Here is a 26,166-nt window from a genome sequence, read left to right as displayed (position 1 = left end):
GTAGTGACATCCGTGATGCTCCAACTACTCTCTGAAGTATGTGATCCATCTTGGGCAATGGATAACTGTCTTTCAAGGAAACTTTGTTCAGATTTCTAAAATGAATGTATAACCAAATCTCACCTGTTTTCTTTCGAACGGGCACCAAGTTTGAAATCGAATCTGAAAATATTATGGGGTCTATGATACTAGCTTTATACAATCTATTCACTTCCTTCTCGATTGAGGGCAGTAGCTTTGGATTTATTCTTCTTAGCTTTTGACGAAAAGGCTTTTGATTTGGCTTGATCGGGATGATATGCTGAATTATGCTTGTGTCATATGCCTTCAAATCTGAATAATCCCAAGCAAATACATCAGCAAAAGAGGATAACAAACTGATATACTTTACTTTTACCTATGTGGGCAATGCCTTTGATAATTTCACCATCTTGGGATTTTCAGCTGATCCAATGTTCACATCCTCAACACCTTTTTTGGTTGGCAGAAAGCTCGGTTTTCTAGCCACATCGTCCTGATCGAAGAGCTCCTCTAAAGGTATTAGACCCTTAGGAATGATGTTGTCTTTGAGCTGCAAAACATCCTTCTGATTGACTTCCATATCCTCATCACCATCATCATACTCCACATTAATAGAAGTGTCCTTGAATTTACCTTTATTTTGCAGAAATTCATCCATCTCATCATCATCTTGGAACACTTGCCAATACCTTTGATTGTCGAGGATAGCTGGGTGATGCTTCACGTGAATCTCAAACTTGTTGTTTGAATTCATCGCAATTTTCAAATTGCTTGCTATTGTTGCAAGTGAATCTGCAATGACATTCTGAGCACGGGGCACACAGGTTATAGTGTAATCAGAAAATACTTTCAAGATATCCAACACCGCATTGCGATAGGCATGCATTCGAGGATGCTTAGCTTGGTATTTGCATTTCACCTGCTTGATAACTAACTTGGAGTCGCCATACACTAAAATCCTTTTAGCATTCAATTTTCTAAGAACTTTCAAACCAGCAATCAAAGTTTCATATTCAGCCTCATTGTTTGAACAATCAAAAGCTAGTTTATAAGAGCAGGCCCTTACATTACTTGGCACTTTGTTTGGGGCGAACACTGGGCTGTGTATCCAAATACCAATTCCAGCACCTTCCCTTCCTACCGCGCCATCAAAGACCATGCTCCACAGGCCTGTTTCATCTTCCTCCAAATGCTGAAATTATTTTTCTTTTCCTTGCTATCCATCAAGATGTTGTTGCTGCCGAATTGCTGATTGCTCAGCGGTACCATCAAGTCTTTTCCATTCTTGTTTCAAGGATTCTCTGAAATTTTCAGTAATCTTGGGAATGTCTTCTACTTCCACTATTTGACTATTTACATCATTAAAACTATCCGAATACAAAACAAATGACTCTAGATCAGTATGTACATAGTTGATTGGATGATTTACCAGTTTCTCCTTGCTAGTGATCATGTACTTCATTTTCTGTTCCCGGTATAGTTTCCTCATCTGACCGAACATGAGAATGGTAGCATAGGAGAAATCAAGTTGCATTGTCCCTTTAATATTTTCTCCCCAAGATCTGGAAAGAAGCATGCCAAATCTAGGAGGTATATCTGCCACCACCACATCCATCAAAACATTTTTAGCTGGAATCTGATCCAAACTGACCACCAAATCCTTGATAAGACCAATGCACCTTACTCTACCAGAATCGAAAGAGTAAAGGTCATGATATTTTCTAGTGATATCCAATCCCAATTTCTCCATGATGGCTTTCGGCATGAGATTATGAGAGGCTCCGGAATCAAACATAGCATTATGTAATACAAAGTCATGCACCCTGAGACTGATATAGAAAGGAGCGACATCACTATCTTGGGACTGACCTTCCAATGCTGGCCCAAAGATCAGCTCGGGACTGTCATCCTCCATGTTTACCATGTCGGATGATGGATCTAAACTCAAAATTTTAGACACCTGACTTTTATAATTGTTGTTCTTCATCAACTCAGTCAAAGGAATGGATATTTTCAACTTAGCAATTTCATTTTCTAAGTTAAAAACTGAAACTTTTTCTACCTCTTTCACTAGAACATCCTTCTTTTCCATTTTCTCCTTTGACACATTTGGCTGATTTGGTCTTTCACTTGCTGATGTCGTTTTGCTAGTGTTAGGATCAACTATCTCTTTTCCCTTTTTCTGCACATTAGGAGGATCATTCTTTGACACTGCTACCTCCTTCCTTTTCTGAATTGGATTCACGGGCACATCTCTATTTCGAAGTGAATATTTCCGCTGATGAGATGCGAAAGCATTCATATATCCTCTTTGGTATTCATCGGACTCTTCCTCAAGAACTGTCTAATTTGCCAAAATGAAATTTTCATCCCTTTGTTCAACTGAATTCTCGAAGTACTCCCCATCTTCATTGATGAAAATCGGCATGTCATCGGGCGTAAAGAAATGATTTTCTTCTCCAATCACATTCTCCTCCTCTTCTGATTCTAGACCATGTACAAAATTCTGTTGTAGAGGTGTCTGCACTTGCTACTACTCTGCTTGATCTTGGGCTCGCTGCTCTCTTTGTTTGATCTTATATTGGGGCTATTGCTGGCGACAGAAGCTAGGATTTCTGACTTGTGGTTCAGACTTGTCAAGTTTCATTCTATCAAGCATCTGCTCCACCTTTCGAAGCACTTGATCTGACAAGGAAGGCTCTTCTTTTATTATGACTTTCTTTTCAGCTCTTGCTCTAGCTTTTTTAGCTAGCAGATTTGCTTCAATGCTGACTGCAATCTTCTGCATGTCTTCCAAAGTAGCTGGATCTCTCTCTCTTAATTGATAAGCCATATCAGTATGAAAATCATCTGGAAATTTAATCAAGGCTAGCCCCATAGGTGGCTTTATATGATCAAGGATTTAATTGTAAATTGAATTGAATCTAATACAGTAATCTTGAACAGACTCACCAGCGTTCCACTTGATGTGCTCATATTCAGAAAGGATTTGAAGAGAATTTTTCTTCACTTTCCAGTGGTCTAAGAATTGTCTCTGTAGATTGGCCAATGTAGTGATGCTTGCAACCGGCAAGGTCCTGAACCGTTTCCTTACTTCACCACCAAATGTTTGTACAAAGAGTCCCATAGTTACATTTTCTGCATCAATCTCATGGAGATCGAAGAAATCTGTCATTCTGTCCACATGTTGCTGAGCTGTAACAATATGAGGAGTGCCATCAAACCAAGGAATTTTTCTTTGATAATTGGCGAGCATATCATCCGAATTTTGAGGCAGTACAAGAGGTGAAAAACGAGCAACCATTACTCTTGGTGGATTTTCAATCAGTCTTGGGGATGTTGGGGGAGTGGGTGCAACTGATGTATGTGGGGTATGAGGAGGTGTATGCGGAGGCAGAGCAATCTTGGATGTTTTAGGAGTAGAAGGAGTAGATGGAGGAGACACTACTACAGATTTTTGATCAGAAACAGTAGGCTGCACAGGAATGGTAGGAATGAAAGGAGGTTCGGTGGGAATTCTTGAACTAGATGCAATTGCAAATGACCCAAGGGTTGCAGAAGCAGTCTCTAAGAAATGAACAATATTAGAGGCCACAATTGAAGTCTGGAGCTGATTCAAGATATAATCATCAATAGATTTATTGGCCCTTTTAGTTTCAAGATTTCTAACAAACTCAAGATTTAAGGTAGTTGAAGCAACAACGCTTTCAGATTTGGTTTCAAACAAAGACAACTCAAACTGCTCATCAAACTCAAGATCCTTGAGATATTTAAAACCAACAGGACATGATTGATCTTTGAACACGGTAATGATAGAACTTCCTTGGTGAAGGATTCTCGGATTAAGATTGGCATTTTCGTAGACACGAGGGGGATCAAGATCCAGATTTTCTCTACTATGTCTTCTGGAAGCCAGTGTGATATTATTTCCAAGAAATCAAATGGACATTAACAACTTGTGGACATTAACAATTTGGGTGCGGGGATTGAGGCTCAGTTCTGCAAAGATCTCAATGGGGCAAGGTAGGAAATTGTTTTTGGAAATTGTTTTTGGGGAAAGGTGTTATAGACATTTTTGTGCCTTACAGCTCTAAGCATGAAATCTCCATAAACCAAGGGCTCCTAAGTCCCTAAAAGTGTTGTTCCAACCCCTAAAGTAACAAGGCCAACAAATTACAGCTTCTCCCAGAAGTTCTCCACCAGAAACTGCTCAGAATAAGTCAAATCAGGATCATTTCAGCTGCTCCACTAGCCAAGTGCGTTGCATAGCACCTAAGTCCACTAGCTAGGTGCGTTGCAATGCACCTAAATGCACTACCAGGGTGTGTTGAGCAGGAAATGACAAATGGCAGTGTCATTCCGCGAGGTGGAGAGACAATGGAAGCTTCCAGAATCTTCTCCAATGACACTTGCCTCACTGAATTCGACCAAGGATGAGTAATAGGCTTTCAGTCTCCAAGTGGAAGCAAGAATTGACAGAGAGAAGCCACTAATCAATTCATGAGCTGACTCATCCTCCTTGCATACATCTATATATGGATCCCTCATCCCAGAGATCCAGAGGCTAGAATTTTGCACATTGTAAGGAATTGCTGTTGGTTTTGAGATACATATCAGAGAATTGGGTGATCTATGCTTTGTTGGGGGTGAAGAATGGACTTCTTTGCTGGGAGGTTGATGCTGGGTCAGGAATCATCGGTTGTAACTCCTCCTGGATCTTCTTGTATATCAATAAAACTATTTGAGTTTCTTCTCCATGCTTGTGTTTCATTGATGCTTGTTACATTTGTATGGTTAACTTGAATCTGATCCTAAGTTATTTATGAGTATAAACCCATGTCTTTGTATAGTTTCCTTCTTCTGTGATCTTACAGGTACTTGGTGAAGCTGGGCAAGTAAGGGAGCAGGTAGTTGGAAGCTGTCAAAGAGGAGAGAGATTGGATCAAAGGACTAGTGTAAGACACAGGTTGGTTCATCCTATTCCTCTTTGTTTATAGTTCATAAAGAAGAATACAAAAGTAGTTTTCTCTGTTTGTTTCTAAGGTAGCTGTCACACCTTAGTGGGATAGAGCAGTTCTAGATAGACACTTTTCCTGATAACAAAATGGCGACTCCGCTGGGGATCGTGTCTAATTAGTCTGTTTGTGTTTCTCTAGTTGTTTATTTCATAAACTTATAAGTAGCAATCGAACTGCATTTGCCATTAACAAATGCAAAGTAGACATTTGCTGCTTTAGTCCATTCACTGGATATGTTTATGATTTGAACAGCTGATTCATAGACTAGCTGATTGCCCTTGTGATAGCTCTTATACCCCCTTTAGATCCACCTCTGATTGTGCATTACTGATTGCTTTTACTCGGCCAAAAACCAAAGATTAAACTGTAAATCGTGACCCAGAACCTGGATAGAATTCTCGTTTCAGCCCCAGCGTAGGCACTGTGAAGAGCTTCTGCATTTCAACGCACTTCCCGAGAGGTCTACCTGCGCTGCAATGCAGTTTCTCTGTGTAACAGGTGCGCTGATCAGCCTAGCCCTGTGCAACTGAGGTTCTTTGCTTCATTCTTTCCAGTTTTGTCTTTGTTTTTTGCAGCCTGTGATCAGTATTTGACTGTTTCAAACCCCTTTTCCTTACTGATATTCAGCCTCAGTTGTACAAAAGAATTGTAGATGTTTTTATGTGTTTTTTGAGTCATCTATAGTTTTCCATTGCAAAAGTAGAATAGTCGTACTGTCGTCCTTTGATTTAGATCTATCGCAAGTGTCGATTTTGATCATAGGAGAAAGTTTATTTGCTGTTGATAGTCGATTATGCTTTTACTTTTGCCTTTGGTTTGAATTTGTGACTTTCTAGTGTCGAAACGAGGCTTTATTTCAAAATCATAAAGTGTCGTAATCATCTCTACCTTTTGATTTCGAAAAAAGCTTGTTTGTGTTTGTCACTTGAAAGAAAATTCAGATTTGTACATCAACTTTCTTTTTAGGCATCAATATTAAGAAAGTGAAAAACAAATACATGCATGTGCATTTGCATATTGACAGTCTGTTTTGCTTGATTTAGGAAAGTGCATTTACAATGTGCTCTTTGCTCTTTGTGAAAAGATTGTGTCTTTCTTTTCCCCTAGTAGCTAGGATTTTCATTGCTGAAAAGAGATAAAAGTTTGTTTATCATCTTTAGATTGCATTTTAGGAATTAAATCTACATCTCATGGTGATCCCAAAAGGCAAACTTCATAAGAAAGATCAACTTAAAATAAATTCAATGAACCTAACAACGCTTTGGAACTTAACGCACAACATTTAGAGGTCTAGGCTAGAGACATATTCCAGCATCGTAAAGCCTAGTAACTGTTGTCCTCACTGATGGTTGGGTGATTCCTCCTCTTTGAGACGATAAGTGCTAGTACAGACTTGTGCTCCCACGTATCGTCGAGTATATATTGGGAGACCCCTATAGGCTTAAATCCTTTATCCATAGGAAGCCGTGTCGGCCGCCCTACTGATCGCAATGCACCGAACACAACACTCGGGAAGATTGACTTCCGTACCGTAAAAAGTATTATGCAGTTTTGCGATTGGTTTGGTACTCCCTCTACCTAGACCTCCAGAGCAGTCCCTTTCGTTCCTTTTCAGATTCCTTAACGGAAAAGGTCCATCTGAGCACTTGTCACTTCAGGCTCATTAAAAATTGAAGGAGACTAGAGTCATCTTTTGTTTTTTCTCGACTCTTAAAAACTGAAAAAACAAGTTGTGTCAAAGCGTGTTAAAATTTATTTTAAACGGAATATTCATCCCCTTTTCCTACGTTGATCTTGGGTTGAGCAAATGGAGCCTACCAACCAAGGAATTCCTCTTGGTGGAAATCCTAGTCCCTTCTCCTCTTGGGGAGATGTTGGTGCGCCCCATATGGCCACATTGTCGTTTCCAGGACCGACAATTGGTTTGCCCGTATGGATATTCTCAACCTCTGTTGTTCAGAACACCACTATTCCTGAACAATCAAATCAGCAATTAGACGAGTCCAGAGTTGCCCACAAGCCTTCTACTTCCTCTAATTCTTCCTCTCCTCCTTCCTCTTCGCTTGATGGAGCTGGTAAAGCTAAAAGCCAAGTTCCTAAGGAGAAGAAGGAAAAGAAGAAGAAAGAGAGGAAGAAGAAGGAGCCAAAGGCGAATGGGGGAAAACGAGTGTCGTCTAACGAAAATCCACACTCTGCACCGACCAGGCCTAAATCGCCATGTGTCATTTGCAAAGGAGACCACTTTCACAGAGATTTTCCTTGCATCCCCCTGATACTAAAGGACTGGTCTCCTCATTTGCACAACCCGGTGTCGTCAACCTCGGATGATCATGTTGAAAGCACACCGTCAACTAGTGAAAGTGAAGCCCCAGGACAAAAAGGGAAAGCTAGATTTCCTTGTAAAATGTGCGAAGGCAATCATGCCGTCCACCGTTTTCCCTTCTTAGACGAAGCTAAAAGAGTTTTGGATGATCGTCCGGTTTCACCGTTACAACTTCCTCCTGGATATAAAAAAACTCTTGCCGAGTCCGTCACTAGTTGAGAATCCAGCTGGCCCGCTTAGGTGGTCGGCTGAAGCACCTATCATTGAAGATAAACCATCTGGATCCATACCAGACGAAAGTCAAAAGGTCGAGGCGACAGTTGACCCGATCTTGCCTTCAGAGGTTTCATCTTCAGATGATACAGTCACTGAAGAGAACAAGGATGACACCATCCAAATTCTCTTCATAAACACAGACTCCGACGAACATGGGGGCAATCTACCCATTCCTTTACCGCAGGAAGGAAGTTCGTCAGAGCCATACCCGGCCGTCTACTCGGTCCCACCTCCAAGCAACCTAGTTGTCTCCTTCGACTGGAATCAACTAGGCAGACCCCGTTTACCAGCAAGCGTACCATTACGAATTATCGTTCAAATATATAGAATGGTTATGGCTGGTACCATCATAGATGAGGGGGCTTTTGTGAGTATCCTTTCCTCTACTGCTTGGAAAGCACTTGGTTCGCCATCGCTTTTGCCTGAATGAGAAATCTGACAGGCTTTGATAAAGGAACCGGTCGACCTTTAGGGATCCTTACCGATGTGCCCATAACATTGAGAAGGAAGACAGTTCACATGAATGTAATGGTAGTTCAAGGACCCTTGGATTATAACCTACTCCTTGGACGAGACTATATTTATTGCATGGGAGTGATTGTCTCCTCACTCTTTAGAGTAATGTGTTTTCCGCACGAAGGAAGAGTGGTCAAGCTCGTGGACCAGCTTTCATTTCCTGGATCACGCATAGAAAATAGTCATATACCGTCCCTAAATGGTCTTTTCACGCAAGAAATGTCTCAATCTCCAGTCCGTCCTCCCGATGAGCGCGAGTAATTCGAAGGGATATGACTGAAACCCAGGGGGCATGCATCCTGGTCTGTTTCGGCAGGAAAACTTCGGGTATAGAGTAGGTTTCCGCGGGAGAATATGCCTAGTTTGTACCCCCGTCCGTGATTGGAAGAGGGGGTTATTATAGTACAAGATTCTCTTGTCAAAGTTATGTGAGTTGGCGAGTGCCGCCACTCACCTTTGTTTATCTCGGTAGACATCGCCAGAGAAGTGTTTTGTTTACGCCGTAAATAGAACAATCTTTGGGTAACCTGTAAGAGGTAGTACCCTTCCTGATAAAACGAATGTTTTGTCAGCTCGAATAGAGGGTGACCTTGAAACTCTGTTTTATACCTGGGGGCATGCAAACCTTTTGGAGTGAAAGCGATGGGCGACTATTTTTTTTTTTTAATTTTTAGGACCTCTAACCCTTTAAACTCGTAGGATTAGTCGTCACCTAACTTGCATAAAGAAAGGATGTGGGGAAAAAATCTAAAAGTTTCCATTTTTATATGAGATATTCTTATCATATGACTGGATTAATTGAGCAGTGTTTACCGCGAGGTTCAAGCTCGTTAAAAAATAAACCCGGACCGAGCAAATGTTTCCACTCGCGTTTAAGCTCGTTAAAAAATGAACTATCCCCCCGGTAAATAACCATCGTGAATGTAGCACTTCAGCCATTAAAGCCTTGGTCGTGTTTGCACCGTCACCTCCACTTTTCATTGGCCGATCATTCACCTCCATTTGATTGTTTACCCATTTTGAGGAATAGCTGCAAAGAGTGATTTCACTAGCCATCCTTGTGACACTACCGTGATTGGAAAATTCCAAACCTTACCTGGAATCAGTTGCTACCCATTTTATCACTCGTTCCTCAAAATACGAGTCTTCTTTAAGCTCTTTTCTGACTCGTAAAATATGAAACGATTGCCGAGTTCTGGCCTTCCAGCTCGTTAAAGCGACAGGAAGTGCTATCCCTCCTCTAGATTTTAATCTTTTTGGACCTGAGGGATTATTGCACAAAAAGATCGAGTGCTTGTTTTGTTCGGATCGTTAAAGCTAATCGAAAATTCATCCCTTCTGTATTATTTTATACTTTTTCGGACTTAAGGGATTAGATGATGAAAAAGGAATTTTGGAGTTACCTTTACGTACCTTTTTAGACTCTCTAAAAATGAAAAGGACCGAGTTATCTTTGTCGTTAAACTCGTTAAAAATATTAATAGCGACAAACTTGCCTTTAGATGAGAACGAGTTTCACTATCGCTAGGCTCGTTAAAACATAGCGATGGGTTTACCCGAAGGGAAAATTATAGAACAAGCATATGTTATCCTCCTCAAGCTTGACAAAAATAAAGAGGTACTGGTCAGCAATGACTGGGGAAAAATTGGGAAGAAAACTCAAAGAATCTTTATTGGTAGCAAGTCGCTCTTGAACATGACACTTCCGCTCCGTGCCCGAGTCGGGTTGGGTTGTTTCATTCACCGGTCACATCGCCATTGTCTCGCCATACCATCCACATTTGGGGGTTAATTCTACCAATCCATCACATCAGTGTCGCCGACATGTTCAAGAGAAGTCATCCAAAAAGGCCACCTGTGTCCCGCCCACTACCATACATTATACTCCATTCTTTCATGACCGCCACCCTAAACCATATATCATCAGATCGTTTTCACCTCCATCAAAATCATTTTCTCCGTTCCGTGTCATTGATGTGGGATTCATTAAGGCCCTCCTATGACGGATCACTTCTTGTCGACATCAGCTCATTATCCAAGAAGTTGATCTAGGAACACCCCATTCAGTACTTTGAAGCTTGCATGCCTCAATGGCAAGTTTCTCACTTCCGGCGACATGTTTACATCAATGAACTTCGACCGAAAGATTTTGCGTGGTGTTCGACGCCAAGTCCTTTATTCACACCACGTGAATTGTACTGCAGTACCTTGAGGATCATTATCATTATCAGTGATTCCTCTCGCACTTGTTAACAGCTTACATCATTGACAGGTAATCAAGCGATGTCTTTCCATGTTCGACTTCAAAACATTTCTCACATGGATCGACTTGTACTTCGATTGAAGATCAGACGAGATTGAAGACCCCGAATCTAGTTTCATCCATCCGGGCTGCGATATATATTTAGGAAAATAAAGACATTGGAATGTACACCATTGCAGCACAGATAATCATCCTACCAAAAGGATGATGGCTCTATCAGAATCATCAGTCTACCATCAGACGATTGTCTGTCCTATGTACATGAAAATGAATTTATAAAGCTGAGCATGGGAATGCCCGCCTCAGCTAGATCATGAAAACAGTATATGAAGATAATGTATTGTATTGTATCTTATTACAGGTCTCCTCCCAGCATTGAAAGAACTTCGGATCCTCCTAATAAAGCATTTCACCCGATAAACGGCCTCATACTTTAGGGGGAAACTGTTATAGACATTTTTGTGCCTTACAGCTCTAAGCATGAAATCTCCATAAACCAAGGGCTCCTAAGTCCCTAAAAGTGTTGTTCCAACCCCTAAAGGAACAAGGTCAAAAAATTACAGCTTCTCCCAGAAGTTCTCCACCAGAAACTGCTCAGAATAAGTCAAATCAGGATCATTTCAGCTGCTCCACTAGCCAAGTGCGTTGCATAACACCTAAGTCCACTAGCTAGGTGTGTTGCAACGCACCTAAATGCACTACCAGGGTGCGTTGAGCGGGAAATGACAAATGGCAGTGTCATTCCGCGAGGTGGAGAGACAATGGAAGCTTCCAGAATCTTCTCCAATGACACTTGCCTCACTGAATTCGACCAAGGATGAGTAAGAGGCTTTCAGTCTCCAAGTGGAAGCAAGAACTGACAGAGAGAAGCCACTAATCAATTCATGAGCTGACTCATCCTCCTTGCATACATCTATATATGGATCCCTCATCGCAGAGATCCAGAGGCTGGAATTTTGCACATTGTAAGGAATTGTTGTTGGTTTTGAGATACATATCAGAGAATTGGGCGATCTAGGCTTTGTTGGGGGTGAAGAAGGGACTTCTTTGTTGGGAGGTTGATGCTGGGTCAGGAATCATCGGTTGTAACTCCTCCTGGATCTTCTTGTATATCAATAAAAATATTTGAGTTTCTTCTCCATGCTTGTGTTTCATTGATGCTTGTTACATTTGTATGGTTAACTTGAATTTGATCCTAAGTTATTTATGCGTATAAACCCATGTCTTTGTATAGTTTCCTTCTTCTGTGATCTTACAGGTACTTGGTGAAGCTGGGCAAGTAAGGGAGGAGGTAGCTGGAAGCTGTCAAAGAGGAGAGAGATTGGATCAAAGGACTAGCGCAAGACACAGGTTGGTTCATCCTATTCCTCTTTGTTTATAGTTCATAAAGGAGAATACAAAAGTAGTTTTCTCTGTTTGTTTCTAAGGTAGCTGTCACACCTTAGTGGGATAGAGCAGTTCTAGATAGGCACTTTTCTCGATAACATATATGTGTAAGAGAGTTTGGTTGAATAAAATGATGATTTTGTTGGCTCAGATGGAAAGGCAAATTTTGGGTGCGGGGATTGAGGCTCAGTTCTGCAAAGATCTCAATGGGGCAAGGTAGGAAATTGTTTTTGGCACTTAAAATGAATAATATGGAAGGAATAGATAGGTGAGGTGTTGTAGAGGGAAAGAGTAATCATGAATCCTTCCCAAAAAGCTAAAAACATAAAGAAACTAAAGTTGTTTTCCTTCTATGGATTCTACTTACACTCTTGTTTTGTTAGTTCAGAAGAAATAAGATAGAGAGTGGCATACATGACATATAAGGAAATTCACAATTACAAAGAAAAGCATTGTACCAAGATAAATTGCCACATGAATCCCAAAGAGTGCTGCAAACCCTGGTCTCAATTCCTTAGCCAAAATGCTAAAATGAATGTACAATGAAGCTCAAGGGTTTCTCAAGAGTCCAACCATGCTAATGACTGAAAAAAAACATAATATAGACAAACATAGCTCATCCTTGCCTCTAGGGGTCGAGCATACATGTTTAGGAGCTGATCCAACTGATTCTCAACTGAGAACTAGAAATTAGGCAACATAACAGCATACCTCTAGAAACAAGGGAACTGATTCATTCAGTTTCAAACAACCTTTAAACTGATGAATCTACCTCTACAAGTGAAAATTTAACATATTTACATCATGACCCATCAATGTTCATCAAATTACATCACAAATTTTCCATTAGGAAAGTGAAAAAGTCAAACTAGCCAAAGCTGGATGAAAAATAGAGCAAAACTTGGTCAAAATGGCAATTTTTCCTCTATGCGCTGCGCTTGATTCTCTATGCATTGCGCCTATTTGGACCCACATTTGGAGGTCTTACCGGTGTCCAAATGAGCTCGAGGTGTGCTTATTGGAAAGGTTTTCTTGTCTACTTTCCAACCAAAGTGGAGTTTTCCAATTTTGCCTCCATTTACCCCTCCAAAAGTCCATTCTCCCAACACTGCTTCTTGTGTGTCAAAATAGGGGCAGTGAGGTCATTTTTTGAGTGTTTTTGACCTTTTTGAGGGTTCAAAACCTGCCCAAAATTCTTGACCATAAGTAGGAAAGCACAGTTTTTCCTGCCAAATCCAAAAATGTTGGGTTTTTGTGATTTGGAGGATCCTAGAAAAAGCGAGTGCCACGTGGCGCGACGCATAGGGAAAAAAAATCTTGTTTTTGTGCAAAAAAATTTCCAAAATGCCAAAATTGCTTCAAATTTTTTGAAATTTAGGCTGAGTGTTTTCTATCAAAAGCTATGTTGGGCAAAGGAAGCCTCAGCCAATATCTGAAGTCAATCATGCTCCTTTTGCCTCTTTGATGCCTTCTTCAATTTTGCTTTCAAACTCTTGATTCTTGCCTTGCAAACTTTGTTCTTCGCCATGTAATGAACAACCATGTGTCTCAACAAGTTTTTCTCCTTGTTGGCCTTTTCTAGCTTCCTCTCCAACTGGATATTGGCTCTTTTGAGCCATGACTCCCTATCAGCATTAATCTCCCGCTCAAGCGAAGTGAACTCCACCCTCGTCATTTGGGCAGCTTGGCGATTCTCTCGAATGTTTTGCAACTCCATAATCATTTGATGTTCCTCAAGCTTCTTATTCCTTTGCTCCAGGTACTGTATTATCCATTTGGATCTATCCAATTTGATAGACAAGGCATCAATGTCCACCTGCTTCTCCTGAATGATTTCTCTAAGATTTGTGCTTTGCGGGCCCATATCAGTATCATCACCCTCAATGAGAATAAAATCAGTCTCCCGATCACCTGATGATCCTTCCTCCTATAGTGGCCTCTTGCCTCAGTCCTGAACCTATTGTGATGATGACGGAAGCGAGGCCCCTTCCACCCCTGGTGGAGATAACACTCGCTTGGCTACTACAAACAACCGTCTAGTGCCCTTCTGATAGGTGATGAACATTGGCATGCTAGTGGTCTGTGTCTCATGGCCCTCATGCTGATAGGAAAGTCCACCTGTCTCATGCAAAGACTCTGAAGGTCCCTGTTGAGCTCTGAAAAATTCATGAGAGATAAAGTCCTCCCAAGTGATGCCCTGTAAGCCAAGATGATGAATGACCACAATTTTAATGAGAGAAAAATGGTAAATACTGTTGAACTACTGCTGTGGAGTCTTATGCTGCACTAGGGTGGTCACCTTCTCTATGTTTTGGCACATGAAGTAAGGGATGTTCATCATCTGTACCCAGGTAAAATGCATTAGCAACCTCATATGATAAGCATATAAATGGGAGAACCGACCCTCATAGCTGAAATACTTCATGATCAGTTTCATTAAAGGAGCATATTCATCTTTGAGGTACTAAAAAGGACACACTCTCTTGAGCTATCTCAAAAAGCTGGGCTTGATGTATGGTTGATAATGTTGTCGGTCAATTTTTTGCCTTTTGTTCCATTCCTCCCCAATGTTGGGAATACCAATTGCTAGTGAAATGGATTCTGGTGTTAATGTGAAAGTGACACCAGCTAGAGTGGCTTGATCACCATGTAAATGCAATACAAACAAACGAGCCAACTCATGATGAAACTGAATGCTAGCAACCTTCTCACAAAATTCATAGCAGGACTGGTGTTGGAAACAAGAGATGGGAAGTGGACAGGCCTATAACTCAGCAAGAGTGGTTGGTTCTTCTCTAATATGTTTGCCACCTATACTGTCTCCTGGGTGCATGTCCCTTTGTAGGTGAGTCATGGTGGGTCTCCTCTTCATAATCATATGAAGGATCAGATGCCATGTCTACTACTGGATAAACTGTCTTGGAGCTGACTTGATGAGAAATAGGTGAGATGTGATGTGCTGAACTATCTTGATGGTGTGTTTTGAATTTTGCCACCAAGGGAAGAGTGATACATGGGACTATAAGGGGAGGGAAAAATAGTGAGGGATTGGAGGACTATTGGGATAGAGTTTAGTTAAGCGAACAAGGAATTAGAGTGTAGTTTGGGAGTTTTAAGTATTAGACTAGGGTTTGGGAATTTGCATTTGGGATTTTGGGAAAGGGAACTTGGGATAGGGGATTAGTGAATTTAGGGGTATGTGAATTTGGGGAATAGGGAAAAGAAGGGAAATATGAAATAAGGGAGTGATGAGGTGAGGGGATATTTGGTAGCAAAGCAGTCAATACAAAACCTTAGCAGCAATCTCCTTTGAAATTTTGAAGAGATAGGGTTTGTTTTCCTGTAAACATTCACCATGAAACAAGAACCATCAAACAACCATCAAATTTGGACGAAGAGCAATGACAAAGGGTCAACCTACTTGGACAAGTGACAATCCATGCATTTTGGGTGACTTTGGAGCAAGCTTTGGCAGTTTTCGAGCTTGCTGGCTGTGTGCACCACGCATCAAACCCAATGTGCTACGCCCAATTTATGCCTTGTTCCCTTGTCTTTTTGCACTGAGAAATGCGGCCTAATGTGCCGCGCCAGTTATTTGCGCCATGCCTCCTGCCCAGTGCGCTGCGCCAAGTGACTGGAGCGATTTTCACCCAATTTTCTCACTTGCTCACCACAACACGATTTTTCTTTGCTTTCTCTTTGATCTTGGAGTGCAAATGAGCTTTAAACATTTGGAGACATGATTTATACATGGAGCTTTTAAATTTTAATTTTGCAAAACCCACTTTCATAATTTTTGAAAATGACTTTATTTTTAAACTTTGTTTTTGGAGTTTTTCACTTCTTTTTAGCTTGGTGATGAACTAAATGACCTGTGCTTTGTTTGTTTTGCAGGTGATTGGAGATACTGGGGCTAAGGAAAGAAACCAGGGTTTCAGATGGAGTGATATACAATGAAGAAGACAAAATTTCATGATTTTTGTGCAATAAAAGCAAAAATACTTTGCTTTTTCCTCAAAACAGAGTTTTGAGGAAAAACACATGTCTGAGCACTTGATGATGAAATTTATTGATGTTTGAACCTCCTCATGGCCTGCTGGTTGTTATTAGACACTTTGAAACATTTTTTGACAAAACCCTAATGAAACCCTAGACCTAATTGACAATGAAACCCTAAAAGACCTTTGCAATATTTAAGACAAAAAGAAGACTGTATATGCTTTTTAATGAACAAACATGAGCCAATAGGTAAATGACATGAGGGAAACTATAGGAAAGCCACTACCGTCATATGATCCATGCACCTAATGGAATGCAAATGACTGGGCGAGACACCTAATATGAAATGCAAGAAGAGGATATGATCTCTGATGGAGGGATGAAGATATCGACACTAACATGATCATTAGCAGATGTGGAGACAGAATGGGTAGCCACATAATTGACATTTGGCAGGGAAGGTACTGCTTGCAAACAAGAGCTGATAGGGGACAATGGTTGCAAAGGAGGCACCTGGTGACCAATGAATTAGAGTTGATCAATAGTCACAATTCTCCCATCATGCGGAAAACAAACCACACGGAAGAGTGAAGAAACAAGAGCTCCCATGACATAAACATAGTCGCGTCCAAGGAGAAGATTGAAATCTAAGGGACCTGTCACCTTGGACTACCATCATGTCTATATTTACCATCTTTCCTCCCAAAGTAATAGGGAACTTCAGAAGGATCCCTAAGGGTTAACTAGTTCCTCCGTTGAAAGCCAACAGATTTTGCGTGACAGGCACAAGCTGTGGGGAATCCAAAGCTTGCCAAGTAGTAGAAGACATGATGCTAATAGATGTGCCTTCATCTAATATAGTGCCATGTACTACCATATTATAGGCTTGTACTGTGATCTAGAAAGGCACATAATATGGGATGTGGAAATAAGTCAATTGACTCTAATCAAAATAAACAACAAAACTAATTTGTGGGCATATCATATGATTTCCCCCATGCTAGACAAGAGAAAGAGAAGGACTCTCCTGAACAACTAGGATGAGAGGGTCATTCTTCAATTCTAAGGAGACAAGAAGAACATGAGCAGTATGATCACTACTCTCTTCGAGAACAGAGTGAACAATTGAAGGCGGAGCCAAGTCAACACTCTTTTTTACCAATGGTTGGTCGGGTACAAACACAAGAGAGTCATGCTCAGGAAGAGCAGGATGGGCAAGAGATGAATCCAAGCCAATCTCTTCACCAACTAGGAGAGGGTTAGAAGAAAGCCTCTCATAACCATCACGAAGTTGGACTTGAGGAGTTGTAAGGTTTTCCAAGACTTTGGAAGCTTCACCCATAAGAGGACAAAGGTGAAGAAGACGCTTTCCTTCACATAACCTATAGGGGAATCTAATATTTCCATTACTCTTACCATCATTAGCTGAAGTTGTAGCATCGACATGATCTCCAGAGGTCGATGGGGATGGTCGATTTAGGTCTTAATACCATGCCTCTATGACTCTGGGAATGCCAGGACAGTCTCGAAGGAGATGGTCACCCTTACATAACTTGCAAGGGAATATGACATTTTGAGGAAGGTCGGAAGGTTTGTCTATGGGAGGTGAATTTGGAGTAACAACTGCATGGTTAGCCTCTCACTTATCTATCTTCTTCTTCTTCTTAGCCTCCTAGTTACTGGACTTCAAAATTTCACCAGGCAAAGTAGAAGAGGAGGGTGAAGAAATAGGGGAAGAAGGTGAGAGGTCAACCTAAGAATTAACATGATGTGGTTCAAATGAAGGAGATGGTTGGGCATGGGATAGAACACATGGAACCACCGAGGTTGAAAAGAACCAAATAGGTAAACTAATGGTTAAGGAGTACCAACGTTTCCAAATGAAGGAAAAGGACTAGGATTCCAATCCGAGGGATCGTTGAATAGTAGAATCTGGAAATGTTGCCATTGGAATCAACCCTAAATAATTACTAAGGAAGATAACTCTAACCAGGAATATTTTGTGGGAATTTAATTAAAACACTGAAACAAAACATTTACTTTTCATTTTTTAAGAGTCGAGAAAAGGGCAAAAGGTGAGTCTAGTCTCTTTTGGTTTGAACGAGCTCGAAAGGAAAAGTGCTTGATGATATTTTAAATTGAAAGATTCGAAAAGACCAAAATTATTGCTTTGGATGATCTAGGCAAAAGGATTACCAAGTAACTATGAACTGCATAATACCTCCTGGTGAACCAAGAAGTATAGGTAGGCAATCTGCCCGAATGTTGTGTTCAGTGTATCATGTTTACAAGGCGATAGACTTGGCTTCGAATGGATAAAGGATTGGAGACCTAGTGGGGTATACCTTTATATACTCAACGGTATGGGGAGCACAAGTCTGTACTAGTTTTTTCTAGTGCCAAAGCGAATGAGAACTGCTAGGTTTAAACATGTCGGAACATGTCCCTAGTCTAGACCTCTAAATATAAGTGTTAATTTTCACTGCTTCCTTGGGTTATTTGAATAGATTTTAAAGGTTGATCTTGAATTAGGTTTCAATTACAAGGCCCTACCGCTCTCAACTATAAAAAAATCCTACATGTAGCTATATGAGAAAGGAAATGTTTGTCTTCGATGAAAGTTAACACTAATTAAGAGATAGAGAACACACAATCAATGCAACAATCAAAGAATAAAATCTTTCACTAATAAATTTCCAAAATGCACTGAATCTTCCTATCGAATGCACTTCATCTAGTCCTTCTAACAGTAAATAGAATTCATTTCTTTTCGAATACAAATGATGATACGACTCTAGTCTTCAATGATGCTAGCTAATTTAACATATGGATTCAGCAAATTAGAATTATATATTTTTCAATGGAATGACAAAATGAATCTTTCATAAACATTTCAATGAGAAATATTCAAAACAATCAACATCAATCAAATGGAAAGCACAAAATGAGAATTCCTTCCAAGCCAATGATGCAATGATTCAATCAAGAACAAGACGAGAAATGTAATATGTGCCCGAAGAGAGATGCTTAATCAAGAGAAGAATAAACGAAACTTTTCAAATGTGTTTAATTGAAATCAAAGCAATAAAAGGACTAAAGAACAAAAATGCATGGAGAAGCTAACCAACAACTTGACTTGCTAAGCACACAAATAGTTGAATGGATGACGACCTAGATGCCCTAGGGCCACAAACCATCCAAATACTTAAAAAATCAAGTAAAATAAGGTAAACCAAACAAGCACAAAAACCAAGAGAATGAAGCTTTCCAATCAAGGAGAACACAGGAAAAATGAGCGAAGAGGAAAAAATTAAGAGGGCAAGACACACTAGTTATGATCCAGGAGAAACTCTTATCTTCACCTACAGGAATCAACATGAGTACCTAACCGAAAAAAGTGTTGATCGACATTACTGACACAACTGGCTAGGCTACAACTAGGATTGATAGGCCTGATCCATGTGAGTGTTTGGCCAAAAAGAGCGTTGATCAAGGGATTCCAGAAAAAAATAAAAATTTTCAAAGGCCAAAACCAGACCTGCAAATGTAAATTTCAGGCTCAGAGCAGTAAACTAAATGGAAATGGTGATACTAGAAAAGTTCACACAAAACCATGAAATGACAATCAATCAAATAGGAGCTTTGGGTTCCCCAGTAGAGTCACCTATTTGTGGTGCAGGTAAATTCTCATTGCGGACAAAAACAATTCCTCTAGCCTGGGAGAGTGGGTCTACCCACAAATAAACAATCTATGGAAAACTTCCTTAAGCTAGAATTAAATAATAGGGCCTACCTCTTAGAACGCTATTCTACTTGGTGATGATTCTACTTCCTTACTCCAGCTACTTTTCATTTCCTTCCTTCAAATCCCTGAAATAAGTAAACAAACAACAACAACAAACGTGATAGCATACAAATTGCATTCACCCTACTTAACAAGTCAAGGAACATTAAGCCATCAAATGTAAGATAACACTTTAATGTAGGAAATCAATCAATAATTGTACTCATATAAGTTCAGAAAGAGATTACAACCAATTCCTTGACATTGCTGGTTTCGTCCGACGTATCTTCATTCCCACACTTCTGCTAGAATCTCATGGATAGCTCCAAAAATGGAAGTTTTAAGGCTTCTTCCCTTTAGCCTGAAGCCAAACCAAACACACTATTCTGTCTCAAACATAAACTAGAGATCTACAAGCTATAATATCTTGATGGTTATTCAAGCTCTAAAAATACTAATACTGAAAAACTACATCCAAAAAAAACTAGTTTAGCTTGGGAAAGGAGGGGCTTATATAGCTTTGATGGAGGGGATATGGTTCCTCTTATCATGGGAGAGGCCTTATCTCTTGGGTTTGTTCCATCCTAATAGGGGAAAGGAACCCAAACTGACTTCCTCGACTCCATCTAGCCCAACCATTTACAGGACTTCCATTATGATGCTTCTAGACCTAGAAGCTTCGACTCCATATTAAAAAAATTGCCAAAATAGGATCATCTTGACTAAGACAAGGCTCAGTAGCATAGATCAGTGCTAGTCCAAGTGTTAAACTCTGTAGATTGACGTGGGGGATGAACTGGTGATTAGCACCAGTTTTGTAAACTGGGGTAATTGGAAGATTTTTGGGAAATTATGCAAAAGGGAATCATTCTGTTGATGAAGAGGGACATAATGGGAGTCTCTTCATGATGGGAAAACACATGAGGGTCACTATAGAGGTCCTTTGGGATTGTGGAATAGGGAGTATAGGGACAGTGACAAAATGCTATGTAATTGAAGTCATTGGAGACTTTAGTTGGATAAATAAGGATGCCTAGAGCATCATTAGGATTTGAATTTTTGATGTAAAAGAACTAAGCATTTTTAGAGTTCAAGATTTGTGGAAGACATTGCTATGTAATTTTCTGACTTGATAATGTGAGTGAGCATTTCCTTCATCCAACATGGAGTTGACTCAAAGGGCTGAAGCTCTTGGGTGAGGGCCCAACCCTAGCAGCAAAGGCTCAACTTCTTGTATTTGTATGCTTAGTTGATTTAATAGATTAATGGTTGAATTGTCTTTAGTATTATTTTATTGCAAGTAGTTGTGGATTTTATTAGTGTGCTTCCATTTGTATATTGCTTCAATAGTAGCTTAGGAAGATAAAGGAATATGAAAGATTTTTTAGTAGGTGGATTTGGCCTCACTCCTTCCATCAGGGATCATTGTTTGAGGAAAGAACTCCTATGCAGGCCCAAAAGGACAAAATTTTGATTTCCAATGGAATTTAGGGTTTTCTATTACTTAGGCAATCATTTTAATAGTTTTCAGGAATATTATTTAATTGCCATTTCTGATGTCTTCAACCTTGCATTAGATCTCATAAAGATTTCACATTATTCTTCAAGTTCTCCCATGCATTGCTAACTAGATAATAAAATTTTGTTTTTCCTTAGTTAATTGAAAATCTTTCATATTTAAAATGATTCATGGAAAGAATGTGAGTGATTGATGCAATGCAAGATTTTTAGCAATGCAGAGAGATTTCATGACCAACAACCCCATCCTATCCTCATCCATCCATGGTTATCACGTTCTTTCAATAAATCCCTCACCAAATCCATCATTCCATAAGAATACTTCTTCATGCTTGTTGAGCAAATCCAACCATCCAACAACTTTGTTTTTAGCTTTGAAGGAGTCCAAGGCACTCCCTTGTGTCATTTCACCCACCATTCACCTTCCCTAATCCTTACATCACCTCCAGAATACCTCCTCTTTCTCTCGGCTATATCCTATAGGAATACAAGGGATCCTATAGGAGCATTAGGACATCCTGTAGGTTGACCTATAGTGGCCTGTTTTAAGGCTGAAATGTGGAAAAATCCCCCAGGAGGATAGGATAAGACCCCTACTTTCCTCCCAAGTCATCTGACCATTCACCATCATCCCTAATCCACCTGCCACACCACCAAGAGAAGTTAGCATTCACATTTTCACATAAAAAAAGACAAAAATGAAAAAAAAGTTATTTTGTTCATTTACATGCATAGCTATAGAATGTTTGGATGTTTCAAATTGCATGCCTAGGATAGTAGGATTGCATACATGTTAACTTAGCATTCTTTTGAAGCAAAGCCTCTTAGCAGTTAGTTAGATGAATGGTGTGTTTAAACAATTGATTCTAGTCTTTTCCTTACTGTAGTAGACAAGATTTCTTTTAGAGTAAATCTCCCTTTTTCTCATTGGTAATCAAGATTCTTCTAAATCAATAGGAGGCTAGTTTGAGAAACCATAGTGGTCTATCGCCAGCTTAGCAGTGAAAAAGAGTAGACCCATTGCATTTAGTTGTGTATACAACACTGTCACCTCCAATTTTGTAAGAACCATGGGTTGATAAAGTAGATTTCGTAGCCCCAAGAGTTGCAACATTCTTGCTGCAATACTGGTGCTTGTTGGGTGAAAATATTATCATTTAATTCTATTGTAGTACTTGCCCAACTATTTAATTTGTCAATCCAAGGTTCGTAGGCTTATGAGGAACATGCACTATATATGCAGGACCAAAGTGGAACTAATTTAATCTAAATTACTGAAATCGAATTAATCTAGGAAGGCATTGAAATACTAACTAGGAAAGCAGGAAATTGCATAAGGGGAAAGCAATACAACATGTGAAGATTGAATGACAAACAACATATGGGAGCTCACAACAATAAAACTATCTCAAATTATATTACAAGAATCAAATTACAAATCATGAAAGCATAACAATAAAATATGAAAAACTAAGAATTCCCTTCTCATAATTACAAAACTATTTCTTAAAGCTAATCTCCATTCTTTCCATTATTCATTATTATCAAAATGAAGAGAAATCACTCTCTTATATACATGAGGAAGATAACCATCTCATAATTACATATCCAATTTTCTCTCAAGCACTCTCAACTAATTTCCCGTTATTACAAGATATGATCCCTTTGAATCCTCCACAAATCTCTCAAGCACTTTCCCATTATTACAAAGTATGATCCCCTTGAATCCTCCACAAATATCTCACATATCTTGGATAAGATATGCTAACCAAATCCTCCATGATTTTCTCCTTAGGAATAGGCTTGCATAATTATCTCCTTAATATGGTGGAGGAGATATGGATAAGATATGCCAACCAAATCCTTCATGATTTTCTCCTGAGGAATAGGCTTGAATAATTATTTCCTTAATATGGTGGAGGAGATATTTGAGAAGTCTCTTAGAATTAATTCTTCACATATTTCCTACACATCACAAAACTCACATATTCTTGAGATATATAAAAATATGTATATTTTCTAATATTTAATCATAAATTCACTTGTAATACAAAAATGAATAAAATGGAAAATAAGAAGGTGAAACCCAAATGTATTTATGAAAATGATATGATAAAAAGTTAATGGGATGATGAAATGTAAGGAATAGTGAAGAAAACGGTGGATGAAAATATGAAATTTCTGAGTCCCAACATCCTCCCCAACTGAACTTGTCGCATGTCCTCACGTAACCATGCATGGGTTTCTTTAAGAACATTTGGCATCTTGAACTTTGGCTTTACATGATGATTTCTTTTAATAATGAATGTTTCCAGGATATGTGAAAGAGATGAGTAACAACTTACATTTTCTTATGGTTGGTTCTTGTGTGACAACCATGAATACAAAGAATGTTTGTTCTTGTGTTAACAACATTCATTTCGTTTTTTGTTCTCTTTTCTTCAATAATAATGTAAACACTCACTGGAAATCATAATGTGCATAAGAAAGCCCTTTTGTAATATTAATGAAGCATGCCAATATTGCGTATGAAGCAAAGTGCAACAAAGTATCATTGGAAAATAAATGTTGGTGAATGGTAAATGAGAAAAATGGAGTGATAGTGGTCAAGAAATAGAATCATGGTAGTGAATATGTAGTGAATATAGTTCTTCCCCCCCAGCAACTGAATTGGTTGCATATCCTCATGCAACTTGACATGGCTCATGAAAGGAAATGTAGCATGGTGAGGGAATTTTCCAAAATATTCAAGTTAGCATATAAGGAATTGCATGATTAAAGATTAGAGAACAGCATACCTCTACTTACCCAAGAATGATGAACTATGCAATAGGAATGTAGCTGCTACTGTTGCTAGATCAGGAAAATGTGACTGATGTTGTTGTAACTGGATCTTGGGAAATGAAGGAATTTGAACGGTTGACACTGAATCATGGAAAAGATAAACGCTAAAAGTGGAACTGTGGTACCCTCGTAGATCAGAATTCATGCTGCTGTAATGGCTGAGGGGGTCGTGAAAAAGTGTATAGTCTTCACCTGCTACTAAACTTCTTGGTACAATTCTAATCATGCGAAAGAATGTGTTGATATCGAGCATGAAAAGAGATCATTGGATTACTAGCCATTGATGCATGCTATTAACCAATGCGAGGAAACTCACCATTGATGTCAATGAGTGCCAAGGTACCCGAGTACATCTTGCGAAATGCGAATAAAGGGGTTGACGTCGAGCCATTTATAAGATCTGAAGATCAAGGGACATTGATGTATTCCCATGATCGTCAGCGAGAGAACTTGCCATTAAGGCATGAAAGCCTCTAGGTACTCAAAAGGAACTCTAGTCTATTTCCCAGAGAAGGTGTTGATGTCGATGGGGCAAGACTTATTGAAAGGTGGGCCTTAAGAAATTCCACATCAGTCAATGCGAGTTTGTACAAAAAGATTTGGTAGGACTATAAATGGAAAGAACTCACGGACAAGTAGTGTGGATCAACATGGCGAGGAAGAAAGGGCAATGTAATCATGGAAAGGGAATGAGTTTTATTCAAAAGGGTAAATTAGAAGGCAAAAATAAACTGAAAAGGATAAAGGAATGTATGTGATTCAGAAAAATGGTCGTGCATGAAGTCGTGAAAGATAAGGTAATGGAAGATGGGCTGCAACATAAGGATGGTCTAGGTGTTTGGAAGGAAATAGGTGAGTAGTCATGACGCAAAAGGATTTTTGTGTAGTGGAAAATGTCATGATATGTGCAGTGAAGAATTAGTTCCTTCAAGCGTCCAATGATGCATGTTTCATTGTGATTTCGAAAAATCGCTTTTTCATTAGATTGCCTCCACTCTGAAAAACTTAGCACCATTCCTGCATAAAAATTGTCACCTTTGTGTGCCATCTCTATCGATCATTGCTGTATGAAGTGACTCAAAAACAAATTAGCTCATTTTCAAGAATTTATGAAATGTCCATTTTTTAATTATTTTTTGAAGTTACACTTATTGTGGATGAAAAGGGTGTCACATTGTAATGTTGAGCTTTCTGCATAAGCTTCTCGTTGACCTACACATGACACTAATCTCATTTCACTTGTTTGTATATGCATCCTAACTCTTGCCCACAAAAATAAATGATAAATTCCAACATACTTTTATTTCCCCCCAACTAGAAATATTTCATGTCCCCATGTAATGTACTCATTGATTGTGCAATACCTTTTCAAAATGTTTTTATTGGTTTGCAGGAAAAGTGATTTAAAACATTTGAAAAGGTTTTGTATTTGTTAGGGAACAAGTAGTTAGTTTATAAATGAATGAAGGAAATTTTATTTTATCTTTTTTTTTTTTTTTTTTTTTTTATAATAACAAACACCAAAATTTCAAATGTCTAGAAAAACAAAATTTGCAAAGACTCTGTTACATCTATGCTAAGAAAAGATTGACACTATAAAGAGATATTTCAAACCAGCGTTATGGTCTATATTTCATCTGAAATTTCAACAACAACTGAAATAACAGTTTATTTGCTTGGTAAATTACCTCTACCCAAAACCAATTTGAATGGCTGTTGTTTTTGCCAGGTGTCCTGAAACTTGCACATAGTGTTTGCAGCCCATGCTCTATAGTGCAAGAAAATCCATCTGTCTGCGTTGGGATTGGAGAGTCCCGGTTCCCAAAACTGTGAGTGGTCGAAGGTATGTATGCCAAGATTATCTCGACACATTGATTTTGGTGACGCTACATTTCTGCACATATAATTCAACAACCTAAGGATCCACCTTCAGGAGTACAGTGAACACATTTGTAGAGCCCCATCTTGATGCAATCAATAGTGGAATTTTTTTAAATTGCTGAATTTGAATCACCGACCTGAAATCCGTGGAGGTTGTGGTCTTGGAGAAAAACTTACAATGTCGATTCCTGGAGGATGATCTATCCAAAAACTCTTTTCCAATCTTAAGCTAGGAAACATTCTCTTCCTCTTCTGATGTTGAAGCCAGGCGCTGCAGCTATCAAAACAAATTTATTGAGTGAAAGAAATAGGCTCTGTTGTGTAAAATCTTCTCTTG

Source organism: Pinus tabuliformis, chromosome 5_1 (assembly GCF_031772625.1).
Source record: "Pinus tabuliformis cultivar Carrire ecotype Pingquan chromosome 5_1, CPIR1, whole genome shotgun sequence".
Lineage (NCBI taxonomy): Eukaryota > Viridiplantae > Streptophyta > Pinopsida > Pinales > Pinaceae > Pinus > Pinus tabuliformis.
Note: the sequence above shows the minus strand (reverse complement) of the source record.